This window comes from Erithacus rubecula (assembly GCF_903797595.1).
Source record: "Erithacus rubecula genome assembly, contig: scaffold_201_arrow_ctg1, whole genome shotgun sequence".
In the NCBI taxonomy this organism is placed as follows: domain Eukaryota; kingdom Metazoa; phylum Chordata; class Aves; order Passeriformes; family Muscicapidae; genus Erithacus; species Erithacus rubecula.
The window spans coordinates 46,671-62,143 of record NW_027636112.1 but is presented as its reverse complement, the minus strand read 5'-3'; positions in this window follow the sequence as shown (position 1 = coordinate 62,143).

Below are 15,473 nucleotides of genomic sequence, written 5' to 3'. Positions count from 1 at the left end.
AGCTGCAGCATGGCTAATAAACAAGTTTGCGTGGCTTTCCAGGTATCCTGCTCTTGTTGAGCCCTTTGCAGAGACTGGATGACTCTTGCCCACGAATTGAGGGTTTTCCCTGAGCCTGATGATATGGTTTCCTCGGCCAGAGCCCTTGTGCTTTTATCCCATATCTCCGGATGGAGAATTTCTACGGAGCTTTCTATAGCCCCTATCTTTATCAATCTCGGCACTGCGATAATAAAATCCTTAAGTTTACACTCTATGCCCCACTACGCGTGGATCTCACTTATGACCTTCACGACGGCTTCCATGCCCCTCGCTGGTCCAGGGACGTCTCCCCACGCTGCACTAGACCAGCTGTGCAGCTGCCGGGTCCTCGTCCAGGCGATCCCCAAACCCTGGGCAGTCTCCCGTGTTTTGGCACCACTTGTTGCAGCGACCTGGTTCTGGGTTAAGCCCAGCACGGCAGCCCAAACCCCAGGGCCACTTGATCCATATGGTCCAGACACCAACGTGCTGGACAGCAAAATGGAGTTTATTGAAGGGTCACATGGGTTTTTATAACTTGGGCTGTTAGTGTCATTTCCTTCAGCTCACGTCTGGCTGGGTGAGGCCAGGCACGGAGCAAAGGTCTTACTGCAAGGGGGGAAGGGGTCCTAACTGACCGTACAGCTCAAATTCTTCCACTCGCATATCCCTAACTCTCCACAGAAAGGTGACCTGGGCTGACTCTGCCTTCAGTGAGCTGCCAAAGCATCAGGGAGTGGCCCCTAGGTACAGGGATTGAGGCCCAAATCCCTGCTCTCCAACATCTTTGGGGACACACCTCTGCACCTCTCGGTGGTCCTGGACTGGTGCTGAGCCCTGCTGGAGCAGGGCAGGTGCTGGAAATGGCCGTGCCAGCTTGGTTCTGCCAGGACCCTTCCCTGGGACTGTGCTCGGGGAGCGCTGCCCAAGGCCTGGCAGCCCCAGGGGTGTGTCCTGGTTTGAAGGACAGGTGTCTGCCAATAAAGGCAGAAGTTTTCCTTTGAAACAAGAGACTTTAATTCCACTCCCCCCAAGTATTATAATTGTTTGAATCAAGGACTCTGAGGCAGAGATAAGGGGTAGGAATAACAATTCTTTTACTACTATATGTAACCGTACAAGCAGAAACAACAGCAGTTGTTAAAATTAGCAGCAAAACAGAACAGATAACTCGGTTCCAGTCCTTTCTTTAGCTGCAGGCATGCTCTCTCTGCACTCGCTCCTGGTGCTCCTGACAAGCAAAGCCCGACAGCTGCAGAGAAGCGAGCAGGAGCGGAGGTGGGAGGGGGCAGTAGCCACGCCGGTCTCAGGTGGAAGCAGGCTGGAGAGGGCAGCTCCTCGCTCGCCCTTTGGTTTCTGGTGGTCAGCTGTGTCCTCAGAGGTAGGAGGCTGGAGCGGGGGAGATGCAGGGCAGGTGATCGCAGACCATCTGGCCCTCCTATGTTCGGACTGCGTGGCTGGAGATGGGGCATCCTCCTGTCAGCTCCGCTCTCTGGAAATATGTGTAGCCCCTCCGGAAGCCCAGCTCCCACCTACCCCTTTTGTCTAGAGTCGTCAAAGGTCCTGGGTGTAACCCGGCCAGCTCCATTAGCATGATAATGGGAAGAACACTTTAAATTGACACAGTAATAGAAAAGCACTCAACCCCAACATTATGCACCTTGAATTTTTTCCATGCCAACATGCTACATTAAATCAAAAGTTTTAAATCATATACATACATGCAGTTACAGGCACAGTATTATAGATAGTTCACCCTAGAACAAGGTCCCTTTGGGGTATGAATCGGGTCTCTCCATCCTTTTGCATCACCCACCTAGTGCAACCTGGTCCGTGAGCGAAAACCACCCCATGAACAGGATTGTCTTTGCTGGAGTCAGAGTTCACCCAGACAGTTTTTCCTAACATGTTTCTCAGGTGTACCACTGGAACCTTATCTCCATCTGGTGTTCCCAAGGGCTCAGATTGGGCAGGGCCTGCTCTGTTAGTGGAACCTCGGGTATTCACTAACCATGTGGCCTTTGGTAGATTGATCTCCCAGTTCTTGAAAGGCCCCCAGCCAAGTGCCTTTAAGGTGGTTTTAAGCAGGTCATTGCACCGTTCGACTTTCCCAGCCGCTGGTTCATGGTAGGGAATATGGTACACCCACTCAATGCCATGCTCTCTAGCCCAGGTGTTTATAAGGCTATTTTTGAAATGAGTCCCGTTGTCTGACTCAATTCTCTCAGGGGTGCCATGCCTCCAAAGGACTTGTTTCTCAAGGCCCAGAATGGTGTTCAGAGCAGTGGCATGGGGTACAGGGTAGGTCTCCAACCATCCAGTGGTGGCTTCCACCATGGTCAGCACATAGCACTTGCCATGGCAGGTCTGAGGCAGTGTAATGTAGTCAATCTGATGGTAGCACATGTCTCACAGTCATAGATGACCTGAGAAATACTGTCCATGGTTAGATCCACCCCCTCAGTCTTGTGCCCACTTATAGGTGGTGTCTCTGCCCTGATGACCTGAGGCATCATGGGTCCATCGAGCTAGGAACAATTCTCCTGTGTGTTCACAATCTAATTCTATCTTTGACACCTCTATCTGTGCAGCCTGACCTGCCTGCTCGTTATGCCGGTGTTCTTCATTAGCCCGACTCTTGGGAACATGGGCATCCACATGACGGACTTTCACAGGTAGCTTCTCTACCCGAGTGGCAATGTCTTTCCACTCATCAGCAGACCAGATTGGTTTCCCCTTATGTTGCCAGTCAGCCTTTTTCCACCTCTCCAGCCAACCCCACAGAGCATTGACTACCCTCCACGAACCAGTGTAAAGGTAGAGCTTTGGCCATTTCTCTCTCTCAGCAATGTCCAAGGCCAGGCTGAACAGCTTTGAGTTCAGCAAGTTGACTTGATCCACCTCCTTCTTCAAGAGCCTGTGCAACCTGTCATGTGGGGCTCCATACAGCTGCTTTCCACTTCCAGTTCATCCCCACGATGCGGCAGGAACCCTCAGTTAAAAGAGCATAGCATGTTTCATCTGATGGCAGCTGATTGTACAGTGGGGCTTCTTCAGCCCGGGTAATTTGCTTCTACTACTCTTCGTCAGCGAGACCAAAAACTTCACCTTCTGACCAGTTTGTAATTATCTCCAAAATCCAAGGTCGATTTGGGTTGTCAATACGGGCGCGCTGTGCGATGAGGGCAATCCACTTGCTCCATGTGGTGTTGGTGGCGTGGTGGGTGGAGGGAACCTTTCCTTTGAATATCCACCCCAGCACTGGCAGTCAGGGTGCCAGGAGAAGCTGTGCTTCTGTGCCAATCACCTCTGAGGCAGCTTGAACTCCTTCATAGGCAGCCAAGATTTCCTTCTCTGTGGGAGTGTAGTTGGCTTCAGACCCTTTGTAACTTCTGCTCCAGAATCCCAGGAGTCAGCCTCGGGTGTCACCAGGCATCTTCTGCCAAAGGCTCCAGGACAGACCATGGTTCCCGGCTGCAGAGTAGAGCACATTCTTTACCTCTGATCCCATCCTGACTGGGCCAAGGGCTACTGCATGAGCAATCTCCTGTTTGATCTGGGCAAAGGCTTGCTGTTGTTCGGGGCCCCAGTGGAAATCGTTCTTCTTGCGAGTGACCAGGTAGAGAGGGCTCACAATCTGGCTGTACTCAGGGATATGCATTCTCCAAAAGCCTATGGCACCTAGGAACGCTTGTGTTTCCTTCTTGCTTGTTGGTGGAGACATTGCAGTGACCTTATTGATGACCTCAGTGGAAACCTGGCGCCGTCCATCTTGCCACTTCACTCCCGGAGGTCATTTAACTTGGCTCTTTTTAATGGCGAAACCGGCTCCCAGCAAAATCTGGATGATCTTCTCTCCCTTCTCAAATACCTCCATTGCTGTGTTCCCCCACACAATGATGTCATTGATGGACTGCAAATGTTCTGGAGCCTCACCCTTTTCCAGTGCAGCCTGGATCAGTCTGTGGCAGATGGTGGGGCTGTGTTTCCACCCCTGGGGCAGTCGGTTCCAGGTGTACTGCACGGCCCTCCAGGTAAAAGCAAACTTAGGCCTGCACTCTGCTGCCAAAGGAATGGAGAAAAATGCATTGGCCATGTCAATGGTAGCATACCACCTTGCTGCCTTTGACTCCAGTTCGTACTGGAGTTCCAGCATGTCCGGCACGACAGTGCTCAGTGGTGGAGTCACTTCATTCAGTGCATGATAGTCCACAGTCAGTGTCCATTCTCCATCAGTTTTGTGCACAGGCCAAATGGGACTGTTGAAGGGTGAGTGCATTTTGTTGACCACCCTGTGGCTCTCGGATCATGTTATGAATAGGAATCACAGCATCTCGAGTTGTTCTATACTGCTGGCGGTGTACTGTTGAAGTGGCAATTGGTAATATTTACTCTTCTCCCTGCAGAAGTCCTAATGTTATTGGATTCTCAGACAGTCCAGGCAAAGTGTTCAATTGCCGGATGTGCTCTGCCATCACAGCCGCTATCCCAAATGCCCATCTGAGTCCTTTTGGGTCCTTAAAATACCTGCTCTGAAGGTAATCTATGCCCAAAATGCATGGGGCCTCTGGACCAGTCACAATAAGATGTTTCTTACAATCCTTTCCAGTTAAGCTCGCTTCAGCTTCCACCAGGGTGAAGTCCTGTGATCCACCTGTCACACCAGCAATAGAAACAGATTCTGCCCCCATGTATCTTGATGGAATTATCGTACACTGCTCGTGTGTCCACTAAAGCTTTATACTTCTGTGGTTTCGATGTGCCAGGCCTAGGAATCCATATGGTCCAAAACACATGGTTCTTCCTTGCCTCACCCTGGCTAGAGGCAGGACCCCTCTAAGCCTGTATCTCCTTCTTTTCTGGGGCATACATCTTAGAGGTTCCCTCAAGAGGGTCAGACATGTCATTATCAGTATCACGTTCGGCACTTTGGCTGCGAGAAACAGGAGCAGCTCTCCTTTTGGTGGAACTTCCTCTTTCAATCTTTCCTTCCTTCAAATCCTGCACCTGTTGTGCCAGAGCAGCCGTAGACTTCCCATCCCATTTCCTCATGTTCTCCCCAGAATCCTGCAAGAAAAACCACAACTCAGCTCTGGGAGTGTACCTCCTCTCCCAACTGGGGGAACGTCTGTGTTGGGTACCAGGGTTTCTTATCTGTACAGCTGAGATTTGGAGGAGGTCCTCCTTAATCTCCTCCCTGAGTCTCCAATGATTCTCCTCTATCTTATCTTCTAAATCTTGTAAACATGTTTCCACAGCTGCAATTCTAGCATGAGTCAGGCCATGTATTGCATCCGCATATGCACAAATCTTCTCTGCCATATCAAGTACTGTCTCATACACGTCATCCCATTTCATTATTGCTAGGGCAGATACATATTCAGGTGGCCCAAGCCACACAAGTTTTCTCCACATCACTGGGGTACAAGGTACTAAATCTGGATTCTTAGTTGTTATATCATTTGAGAAAATGATCTCCACCACTGCCATCTCTCAGGCTTTGGATCCCTTGTTCTATAGTCTTCCATCGGGTCTGCTGCATATACAAATCATCTGTATATAGGTATCTTTGTGCCACACTATTTAGGACCCATGCCCAGAGGCCGTGAGGGTTAGTCCCCCTCATCATCCCTTGAACAATGACAGGATCATGTGGCAGGGATCCCAGATGTCTCGCTTCAGTGCCGTCCAGAATTGTAGCCTTGCCTGCCACATCCCAAAGCCTAACCAGCCAATTAATTATGAACTCATCAGGTCGTCTCATATAATCCTTCCTTGGACCACAAATGTCCTTCAAGCAAAAGGATTTGAGATTGGTCTCTGATCTTGCACCGATCCCTTTGACTCCGGGTTTCATTTCAGGAGTGTTGAGGGTCCTTCTGCATCATCATCATCATCATCCTCCACTGGGCGATTAGTCTTAGTTGTGCGCATCCCACTTCTTGTATGGGTGGCAACAGCCATTTGTTGGAGCTTACTGTCTAATTTGGCCCCTGTCCTCTAGCCTGGGTGTTAACTGCAGCCTGAGTAACCGGGATAGTAACTAATTTATCTCCCTGTTCCCCTTCCTCTGTTTGTGGTCCTACAGTATCTAACAGGGTACGATAAGCATACGCCAGGGCCCAACTCACTGCAGTAATCTTTTTTTCCTTAGGGTTATTATGGCACTTCTCTTTCAAATATTTTACCACCTCATCTGGGTTCTGAATTTGCTCGTGTGGAAAGTTCCAAATTATAGGATCAGAAAATTCCTTTAAAATTTGGCCCAGGTTCTGCCATCTCTCACAGCATTCAGGACTCCTCACACTTTGCTCTGCTCCTAAATCAGGAGTCACACCAGCACCTCTAGTAATCTCAGCCCTCATTTTATATAAACTCCAGACTGTGTAAAGGAAGCTTACTAAATTAAACATCAGAAAGATGATCTGTTTATTATTCAGGGAAAACTGCACGTTTTCTAATAAAGATGTAAAAGATTCAGAGGAGACAAAGGAAAATAAAGACTGAAAAGCCTCCTCCCCTGCTTCTCCTCTAACAAACTGAGTGTATAACCATAGCCAGGAAGCAGAAGACATTACTGGAACAGATTCCAGCATCTTTATAAACCTCTTACAAGTCATCGCAACCAAGCCCAGCCTAATAAATATTTCGGTCAGTATCCCCCTAGTACAAAAACTACAAATAAGGGACAGTACTGGAGCTATTTGCGGAGAGGAAAATAACCCCAGAGACCAGAGAGGTATTAGGACCTCAAAAAACTCTAATAACCAAAACCACAAGCCAGCCACCACCCCAAAAGACATTATAAATCTATACCAATACACAGTTACAAAGTAATAGTTTTTTCCACTTTCTTGTGCCCCACGTTGGGCGCCAATAATATTTGTCCTGGTTTAGGACAAAATTAGGGGAAACATCTCCCAAAGGAGCCTCCTAAGGAACAAACCCCCAGAACTCCTCTCCCCTCCCACTACCAGGTTCGAGAAGAACTTCCTCCTAGGGAAAAGTGGAAAAAACTTGTTATTTAGCAAACACACAAAAAAACCCCAGGCTCTGGGGCAGCATTCTGAGTCTGTGGGGCAGGGTTAGGCTCTGGGGCAGCATCCCTAATCCCTGGGGCAGCACCTATTGGGTCCTCTAGCAAACTTTTGATCTCCTTTTTAAAGCTCCTCACCTCAGAAGCAGCCAATGGTGCATTTACAAACCTCATGCTCCCCCCAGCACCTCCCATAGGTACTTCCCTCAGGGGTAGCATTCATTCAGATTTTCCCTCCTGATCTTGGCATCTTTTTGTATGCTATCTGGTGTTATAGGTATGACCTTTCAGGCCACCTTCTATTGTACCTGACATTTCCCCCTCAATACAAGGAGAAGCACTTTGGAAGGTTTTGGGGGCTGGGATGGGAATAGGAATACTCTGGGGTGTTAGGCAGGCATTGGAGGGACAGGGTTGAATTCCAGAGGTAGGGAGAGGAGTGTCGAGGTATCTGTGGGAGTCTGAAGGGCTGGAAGGGAACCGGATAGAACGGGAGGTGACACTGGGGAGTTAGGAAGTGAAACAGGGTGTATAGGGGAAAGAAGAGAGGTGGGTCCCGGAGAGGTATATGAAAGTGAGGCTGATACAGTTGAGAGGGTGGAGGTTGGAATAGGGTGAATTGTTAGGGCTGGATGTTGAGTTGGAGGAGGTAACAATGAGAATGGACTGCAGGTGGAGTTGGAGGTGGAGGAGGTGGGAGGCAATCCAAGGGATCCTACCCCTTCCCAGATATTGTCTCTTTTTTTAGAACTTGCTCTTTAGATACTTTATACACTTTTACTTTCTTATCCTTTTCCACATTCTCTAGCCAATAAGCAGCATATTTTATTTCCTCTGTGTATAGTACCTTTTTTTAATTTAAATTTAAATTATTTAAAATTACGCATAACCATTTTTCCTTAGACCTGTACCACAGCCAATAAGCAGGTCCTTTTGAAATACTTTCCTTAGGCCAAATTTCCACACATTATTCTATCATTTTTATTTTGTCCAAATCTTTTCTATCCCAACCATCTAACATTTCCCCCAAGAGGCTGTTGGTGGGAATATCCTTCATTGGGGTCTTTGTCTGAAACACTACTCTTAGAAAATTAGGATTTTAGTTACCTTGCAGAACACTTTGGCAGGGGCTAGCAGAGGAGGCACGGAACCCAGTTATAATCTCAGAATCCAAAGTGATTGATAAAAAGCGACCCCTGCCTTATGCATTTGAAAATGTCACCGGAGCACGTGATGGGGGTGGACTGGTGGCACGGGGGGCGGATATGCAGAAGGCTCGCGGGACAGCGCAAGCACGGGTGAGCAAGGAGAAGGGGCGGCCCCCGAGAAGGAGCTTAAGACCAATCAAAGAGCTCATTTTAAATCAGGTCCTTATAGGTAAAGACCCTCTCCCGGCAGGAGGCAGAGGGAGCACAGGGGGAGGGAACGGCCCGACCCCTGGAAAAAGGGGTGGGGGCGGAGCCCAAGGAAAAGGCTCAGCAGCCTGGAAGTATCCAGCCAGTCGGCTTCCGGCTCGGACTCTGACTCGAGCTGGAATGGGCAGCTGGGAAGGTGGTCAGAGGATGATTCTGACACCGATTCAGGCTGTAACAAAAAGGGAGCAGCGGCATATAAAATCACTAGCAGCAACGCTCCAGCGTGGGTTAAAGCGATATCAGAGAAAGATCGAACCCCACTTACAGACTGGCGGAAAATAAAAATAGCTTGTGCTGAGTGGGCTCCATCGGCCACTCTTGTGTTCCCGGTTCGAGTCGGGGGGGCAGGCAGAAATCAAAGAACCTATTCGCCGGTAAACCCAAAGGACGTGCAGGCAATTGTCAAAGCTATTGCGGACAGGGGAATTAATTCTGCTATGGTTTCCACACTCATTGATAGCGTTTTTGGAGGAGATGACATGCTCCCCTTTGATATCAAACAGACTTGCAGGCTAATTTTCAATGGGGCGGGGATGATCGTTTTTAAACAAGAATGGGAGGACATATGGGTAAAGCAGCTAGCCTTAGTAACAGGGGCAGACCATCCAATACATGGCTCCAGCATACAGAGGCTAATGGGCACAGACCCAACTATGATCACCCCACAAGCACAGGCAGAAGGCCTGTGGGCCCATGAGGTCATGACAACAACCCATGCTGCCCGAGAAGCCATCCGTGCAGCTTCTAAAGTAATAGCCAAACCTTCGCCACGGTCCACTATAAAGCAAAGTGAGAGTGAGAGCTTCACTCAGTTTGTGGACCGTCTTCAGGCAACATTAGATTCCTCTGCATTACCTTCAGAGGCGAAGGGTCCTGTGCTGGCAGACTGCCTACGCCAGCAATGCAATTCAGCCACCAAGGACATTTTAAGATCACTGCCATCTGGGTCCAATCTCACAACCATGACCGGACATGTTGCAAAGGAAGAACACCTCACTCCCATCCAAGCAGCAGTTCGCACTGCAATAACCAGTGTAATAGCATGTTTACCATAGCATTAGCCACAAAATACAGATGCTAAAAATCTACCTCCTCCCCATCCGATCTCTTAGCCAAACCAACCCTCTTCAATCCATTCTTGAGCGTGTTAAATGCTACCTTTTTATCATTAAACCAATCCAACCCGAATCTCACAGAATCATGCTGGTTATGCTATGATGCACAACCTCCTTTTTATGAAGGTGTTGCCCTCGATCTCCCATTCATCTTTTCAAAGTCAAAGCATCCACGTCAATGCAGATGGGACATCCCCCGGAGAGGCATTACCCCAAGCCAGGTTACGGGCCAAGGCAAATGCTTTGGCAATGCAACCTTGGCAAAGCGGATGGGCAACGTCTGCCAGGAATTCGTCAAACTTAAAAGGGGGAAAGTTCCAGTGGGTGATCCCAGCAGCATCAGGGATGTGGGTCTGTCAACAATCCGGGGTACGCCCATGTGTACCCCTTGACAAATTCGATCATTCTACCGACTTTTGTGTCCAAGTTTTAATTGTCCCCAGAGTCCTGTATCGCCAGGAAGAAGAAGTGTACTGCTTGTTCGAGGAACCCGACCGGCTCCACAAGCACGAAGTGCTAACGGGCATCACCATCGCGATGCTCTTCGGTTTAGGAGCTACCGGCGCTGCCACAGGCGTCTTGGCCCTTGCAACACATCATCAAGGACTGGCCCAACTGCAGATGACCGTCAACGAGGACTTGCAGAGAATTGAGAAATCCATTTCTTCCCTAGAAAAATCCCTTTCCTCACTCTCAGAGGTCGTCCTCCAAAACAGGCGAGGACTGGACCTCCTGTTCATGCAGCATGGAGGCCTGTGTGCCGCCTTGAAAGAGGAATGCTACTTTTATGCAGACCACACCGGAGTCGTTAGAGACTCCATGGCTGAACTGAGACATCGACTGAACCTGAGAGAAATGGACAGAGAAGCTCAACAAGGCTGGTTCGAGTCATGGTTCAACCAGTCCCCATGGCTCACCACCCTAATTTCTACCCTAATAGGCCCACTCACTATAATCTTACTAACACTAATCTTCAGGCCCTGCATGTTGAACAAATTGGTGCAATTCATTAAAAAGTGTCTAGTACAGTTAACATTATGTTTGTCGACTGCTGACAATTATTTTAAGGCATGCCAGTTACTAACACATTTACAATTTTATACTAACTTTACTAACCCATGAAATTTTATAATGTCTACATTTTAGAATTTTATACGATTTTTACTAATCATGAGGGGGGGCGGGAAATGTGGAGAGTTAGGGATATGTGAGCGGAAGAATTCGAGCTGTACGGTCAGTTAGGACCCTTTCCCCCCTCGCAGTGAGACCTTTGCTCCGTGCCTGGCCTCACCCAGCCAGACGTGAGCTGAAGGAAATGACACTAACAGTCCAAGTTATAAAAACCCCTGTGACCCTTCAATAAATGCCATTTTGCTGTCCACCAAGTTGATGTCTGGAGCATATGGACGGAGTGGCCCTGGGGTTTGGGCTGCCGTGCCGGGCTTAACCCAGAACCAGGTCACCGCAACACCCCCTCCTCCAGTCCTGGAAGACCCTCTATAGCCTTCAAAGGACTAGAAACCTTTACTGTTTCAGTAGTCAAAGCTTCCAGCATTACTTGTGCTACTTTTAAAAGATCCTTTGCTTTATTATCTTTTGTTTTTATTATCTTTTATTATCTTTTTTATTATCTTTTATTTTTATTATTATTTTTTTATTTTTTATTATCTTTTGTTTCAGTGTGGTATATATCTCTGTTTACCTGCTGCCAAAATCCTACTTTAAATATCTGACTTGTGTAAATTCGGGGGTAACGCATTCGTACCCACACAAGCAAATCTCTGTGTTCATCCTCCGTTACTGAAATTGGGTGTGAGGAGACTAAAAACTTTAACATAGATAATATTTGGACCTGTTCTTGGCTGAAGGACCCACCCATGGTGTGTGTGCCTGTAGTGCATCTTAGATCTGAACCGACTCACCAAAATGCAAAGCTATCAGACCCGATTCAGAGTCCTTCTGGGCTTCTGTCCAGCAGATGTGCAGGGAGAGGAATTCCTGGAATCCTCCCTTCCGACACGAGTCTGGTAACTGGCTTTTCTGGCACTGGCTCAAGGTCTCTCTTCTGCAGCTTTCTTCAGGTGGATTTTCAGGGTTTGGCGGTCGTATTCACCTTTGTGAACTACGCTACCAACACCCACAAGTCCAGGAATCCAGACGCACACCCTGGCACACCAGGTGTCCGGTCCCTGAGGGTCTCTTCAGGCATGAGACCTCCCCAGAGAGGGCATGCAGGTGGTCAGAAGTCTGGTTCTCTCAGAGACACCGGCGAGAAAGCAGCTTGAGACGACCTTGTGTTGTTTCAGGGCTGTTTATTTATCTTATCTTTAAAAATGTTTCAGCCAGCCCAACACAGGTCCGCTCTGCAGGTCAACCATTGCAGAAGAACCTCTGGGCAGGCTGTGCCAAGGCCTTTATACTCTAAACTACGTATACAATATTTACAAATTTTCAACAATGTCCAGTTCTTTCCCCATCCAATCTGTGGTTCCCAGGGTGCAACTTCAACATGGATGACATGAAGAAGAAGGAGGAAGAAGCCCACCACACCCAGGATCCTCCATCTTGGCCACATGGCTCCTAATATAAACAATCCAAAAACCTACTTATACTACATTCTAATATTCTAATTTACACTCTACTTGTCACCATTTTCTGTGTCTCTTCTCTCAGCGTTGGCAAATTCTCCCAAGGAGCCAAATCCAGCCCCTGTGCCTCCTGGACAACACTCGGGGGTCTCAGAGGGGTCTGCCAGGGGTGTTTTTGTATCCCCAGAGGAGCCAGGGAGGTACCCTGGACTCCCACAGTGACATTGTTTAAATCAATGTGCAGAGAGACCAGGAGACCTCACCGGGTACTGTGATGGCCCCAGTGCCAGGGAGGGATGGGGCGACACAACTGCCCCACCAAATTCCCTGAGGGGATGCCATCCAATCCCAGCACCCCACTCACTTCCTGTAGATCATCTTGGACTCCTTCCAGGAGTATCTGGGAAAGGAGAACAAAAGTTTGGTCTGGATTGGACCCCATGGGGCTTTGAGGGGACATGGGTGCAGGGAGCAGGGCGGGGGCAATGGGGTGGGAATTCAGGGCTGTCAAGGAGGTCTGTTTGGGATGGGAGGGAGACCCAAAGACACTGAACTGGGGCCAGTTGAGGGCCCAAGGGACTGGGCTGGGGGTGTGGAAGGGTCTCGGTGTGAGGTAGAGGGGAGGAGAAAGGAATTGGAGGGTAGGGATATGGGAGTGCAAGGAAGGGGCTGGGTGGGGACAGAAAAACGAGGATGGGTGGGGACAAAAGTGTCAGGACCCAGAGAGGATTTGGGAAGGGGGAATGAGTCAGGGAATTGCTGAAGGGGGCCCCGGTGCAGTGGCCATGAAGAAAGGCAAAGGATTGAGGGGGGACATGGAAGGAGAGGCCTCCGGAATGGTAAGGGGGAGGCGTTTGAGGAGCCCGGAGAGGACACAGAGGAGGGAGCAGGGATGGAATTCCTGAAGGGACCAAAAGGATGGGATGGGTGACAGCAAAGGGCAGGGTACGGGGACAGCGTTTGGCTGGTGCCTCACCTTAGCCTGTGCCAGGGGGCACAGCAGGATGGAGAAGAGCAGGGCCATGCTGAGCACAGCCACCTTCATCTTCCTCTCACTCTGGACAGCGCTGGCTGAGGCTGCAGCAGGGCAGGAGCACCTTTATCCCTGCAAGGACTCTTCTGCCTGGAACCAATGGTCTGTTGTGACACCATGGGACCTCACAAAACCAAGGGGCTATTGTGACATCACGAGGCCTCCTAGAATGAAGGGGCCATTATGGTACTATGGGTCATAATGGAAACAATGGGCCAATGTTGACACCATGAGTCCTCAAAGAACCAAAGTGTCATTGTGACACCATGTGGCCTAACAGAACCAAGTTGCAACTGTGACACCATGGGGCCTAAGAGAACCAAAGGGCCATTGTGACACAATGAGGCCTAACAGAAAATAGGGGTCGTTGAGGCTTCATGGGGCCTCAAGTAACTACGGAGATACCGTGGAGCCTAATAGAAGCAAGGGATCATTGTGCCACCTTGAGGTCTAACAGAATCAAGGGGCTATCCTGACACCATGGGGCCTATGAGAACCAGGGAGTCAATGCGATACCATGTAGCCTAACGAAACCAAGGGCCATTCCGACATCATGGGGCGTCACAGAACTAAAGGACCATTGTCACACCAAGGGCCTTCAAAGAACCAAGGGGCCATTGTGACACCATGGAACTCATGGAACTTAGGAGCCATTGTGACACCAAGGGCCTTCAAAGAACCAAGGCAACACTGTGACAACATGAGGCCTCAAGGCACCAAGTGGCCATTGTGACACCATGGGGCTTCATAAAACCAAGAGACCATTCTAACACCATGGATCGAATAGAACCAAGGGGCCATTATGATTCCATGGGTTTTAAGGGAACCCAGGAGCCATTTTGACACTATAGGGCCTCACAGAACAACAGGACCATTTTGACACCATGGGCCCTCACAGAACAAAGGGGGCATTGTTTGATCACGTGCCCTATCTGTACAAAGCAGCCATAGTGATAACATGGAGTGTAACAGACCCAAAATGCCATTGTGACACCAAGGGACCTCATGGCACCAAGAGGTCCTCTTGAACACCATGGGACCACACAGATCCAAGAGGCCATTTTGACACCATGGCTCCTAACAGAACAAAGAGGAAATTGTGACACCATGGGGCCAAACAAAACCAAAGGATATTTTTGGCACCATGGAATCCAAGGGCTGATTAAGACACCATGGAGCCTAATGAAACCAAGGGCCAATGTGAGACCTTGTGGCCTTACAGAACCAATGGTCCATTGTGAAACCTCGGGGCCAAAGGGAACCAAGGGGCCATTGTGACACCATTTGGTTGCATAGACGCAATGCTCCATTTTGACACCATGGGGCCTCACTGAACCAAGGGTCCATTGTAAAACCAGGATGTCCACCGGAACCACGGGGTCATTGTGAGATCTTGGAGCTTAAGAAAACCAAGGAGCTTTTGTGACACCATGGGGCCTAAAAGAACCAAGGGTCCATTGTCACACCATGGGGCCTAAAAGAACCAAGGGGTGATTGTGAACACCATGAAGCCTCATTGAACGGAGGGGCAATTGCAACACCATGGGGCCTCATGCTAACAAAAGGCCATTGTGGTACCATCGGTGGGGTCTCATGGAACCAAGGGTCCATTGCATCACCACAGGGCCTTGTAACCCCAAGTGGCCATTGTGACACCATTTGGTCGCATTGAATCAATGCACCCTTTTGACAGCATGAGGCCTCACAGAACCAAGGGTCCTTTGTAAAACCATGGTGTCCACCGGAACCAAGGGACCATTGTGAGACCATGGGGCCTCACATAACAATGGGGTCATTGTGACACCATGGGTTCTAACAGAATCAAGGGGAAATTTGGACATCATGAGGCCAAACAAAACTAAGGGGGTTTTTTGGCACCATTGAGCCTCAGAAATCCAAGAGGTGATTAAGACACCATGGAGCCGAATGAAACCAAGGGCTGTTGTGAGACCTTGTGGCCTTACAAAACCAATGGTCCATTGTGAAACCTCGAGGCCAATCAGAACTAAGGGGCCATTTAGAAACGATGGAGTCTGAAAGAATCAAGGGGCAATTGTGATACCATGGGGCCTCTGGGAACCAAGGGGCCATTGTGACACCATGGGGCCTAATGGGACCACGGGTGCATTGTGACACCTTGGTGCCTTATGGAATCAATGGGACATTGTGACACCATGGCGCCTCATAGAACCAAGGGGGGATTTTGACACCATGAGGCCCAACGGAGCCAAGGGACCATTCTGATGCCATGAGGCCCAACAGAAC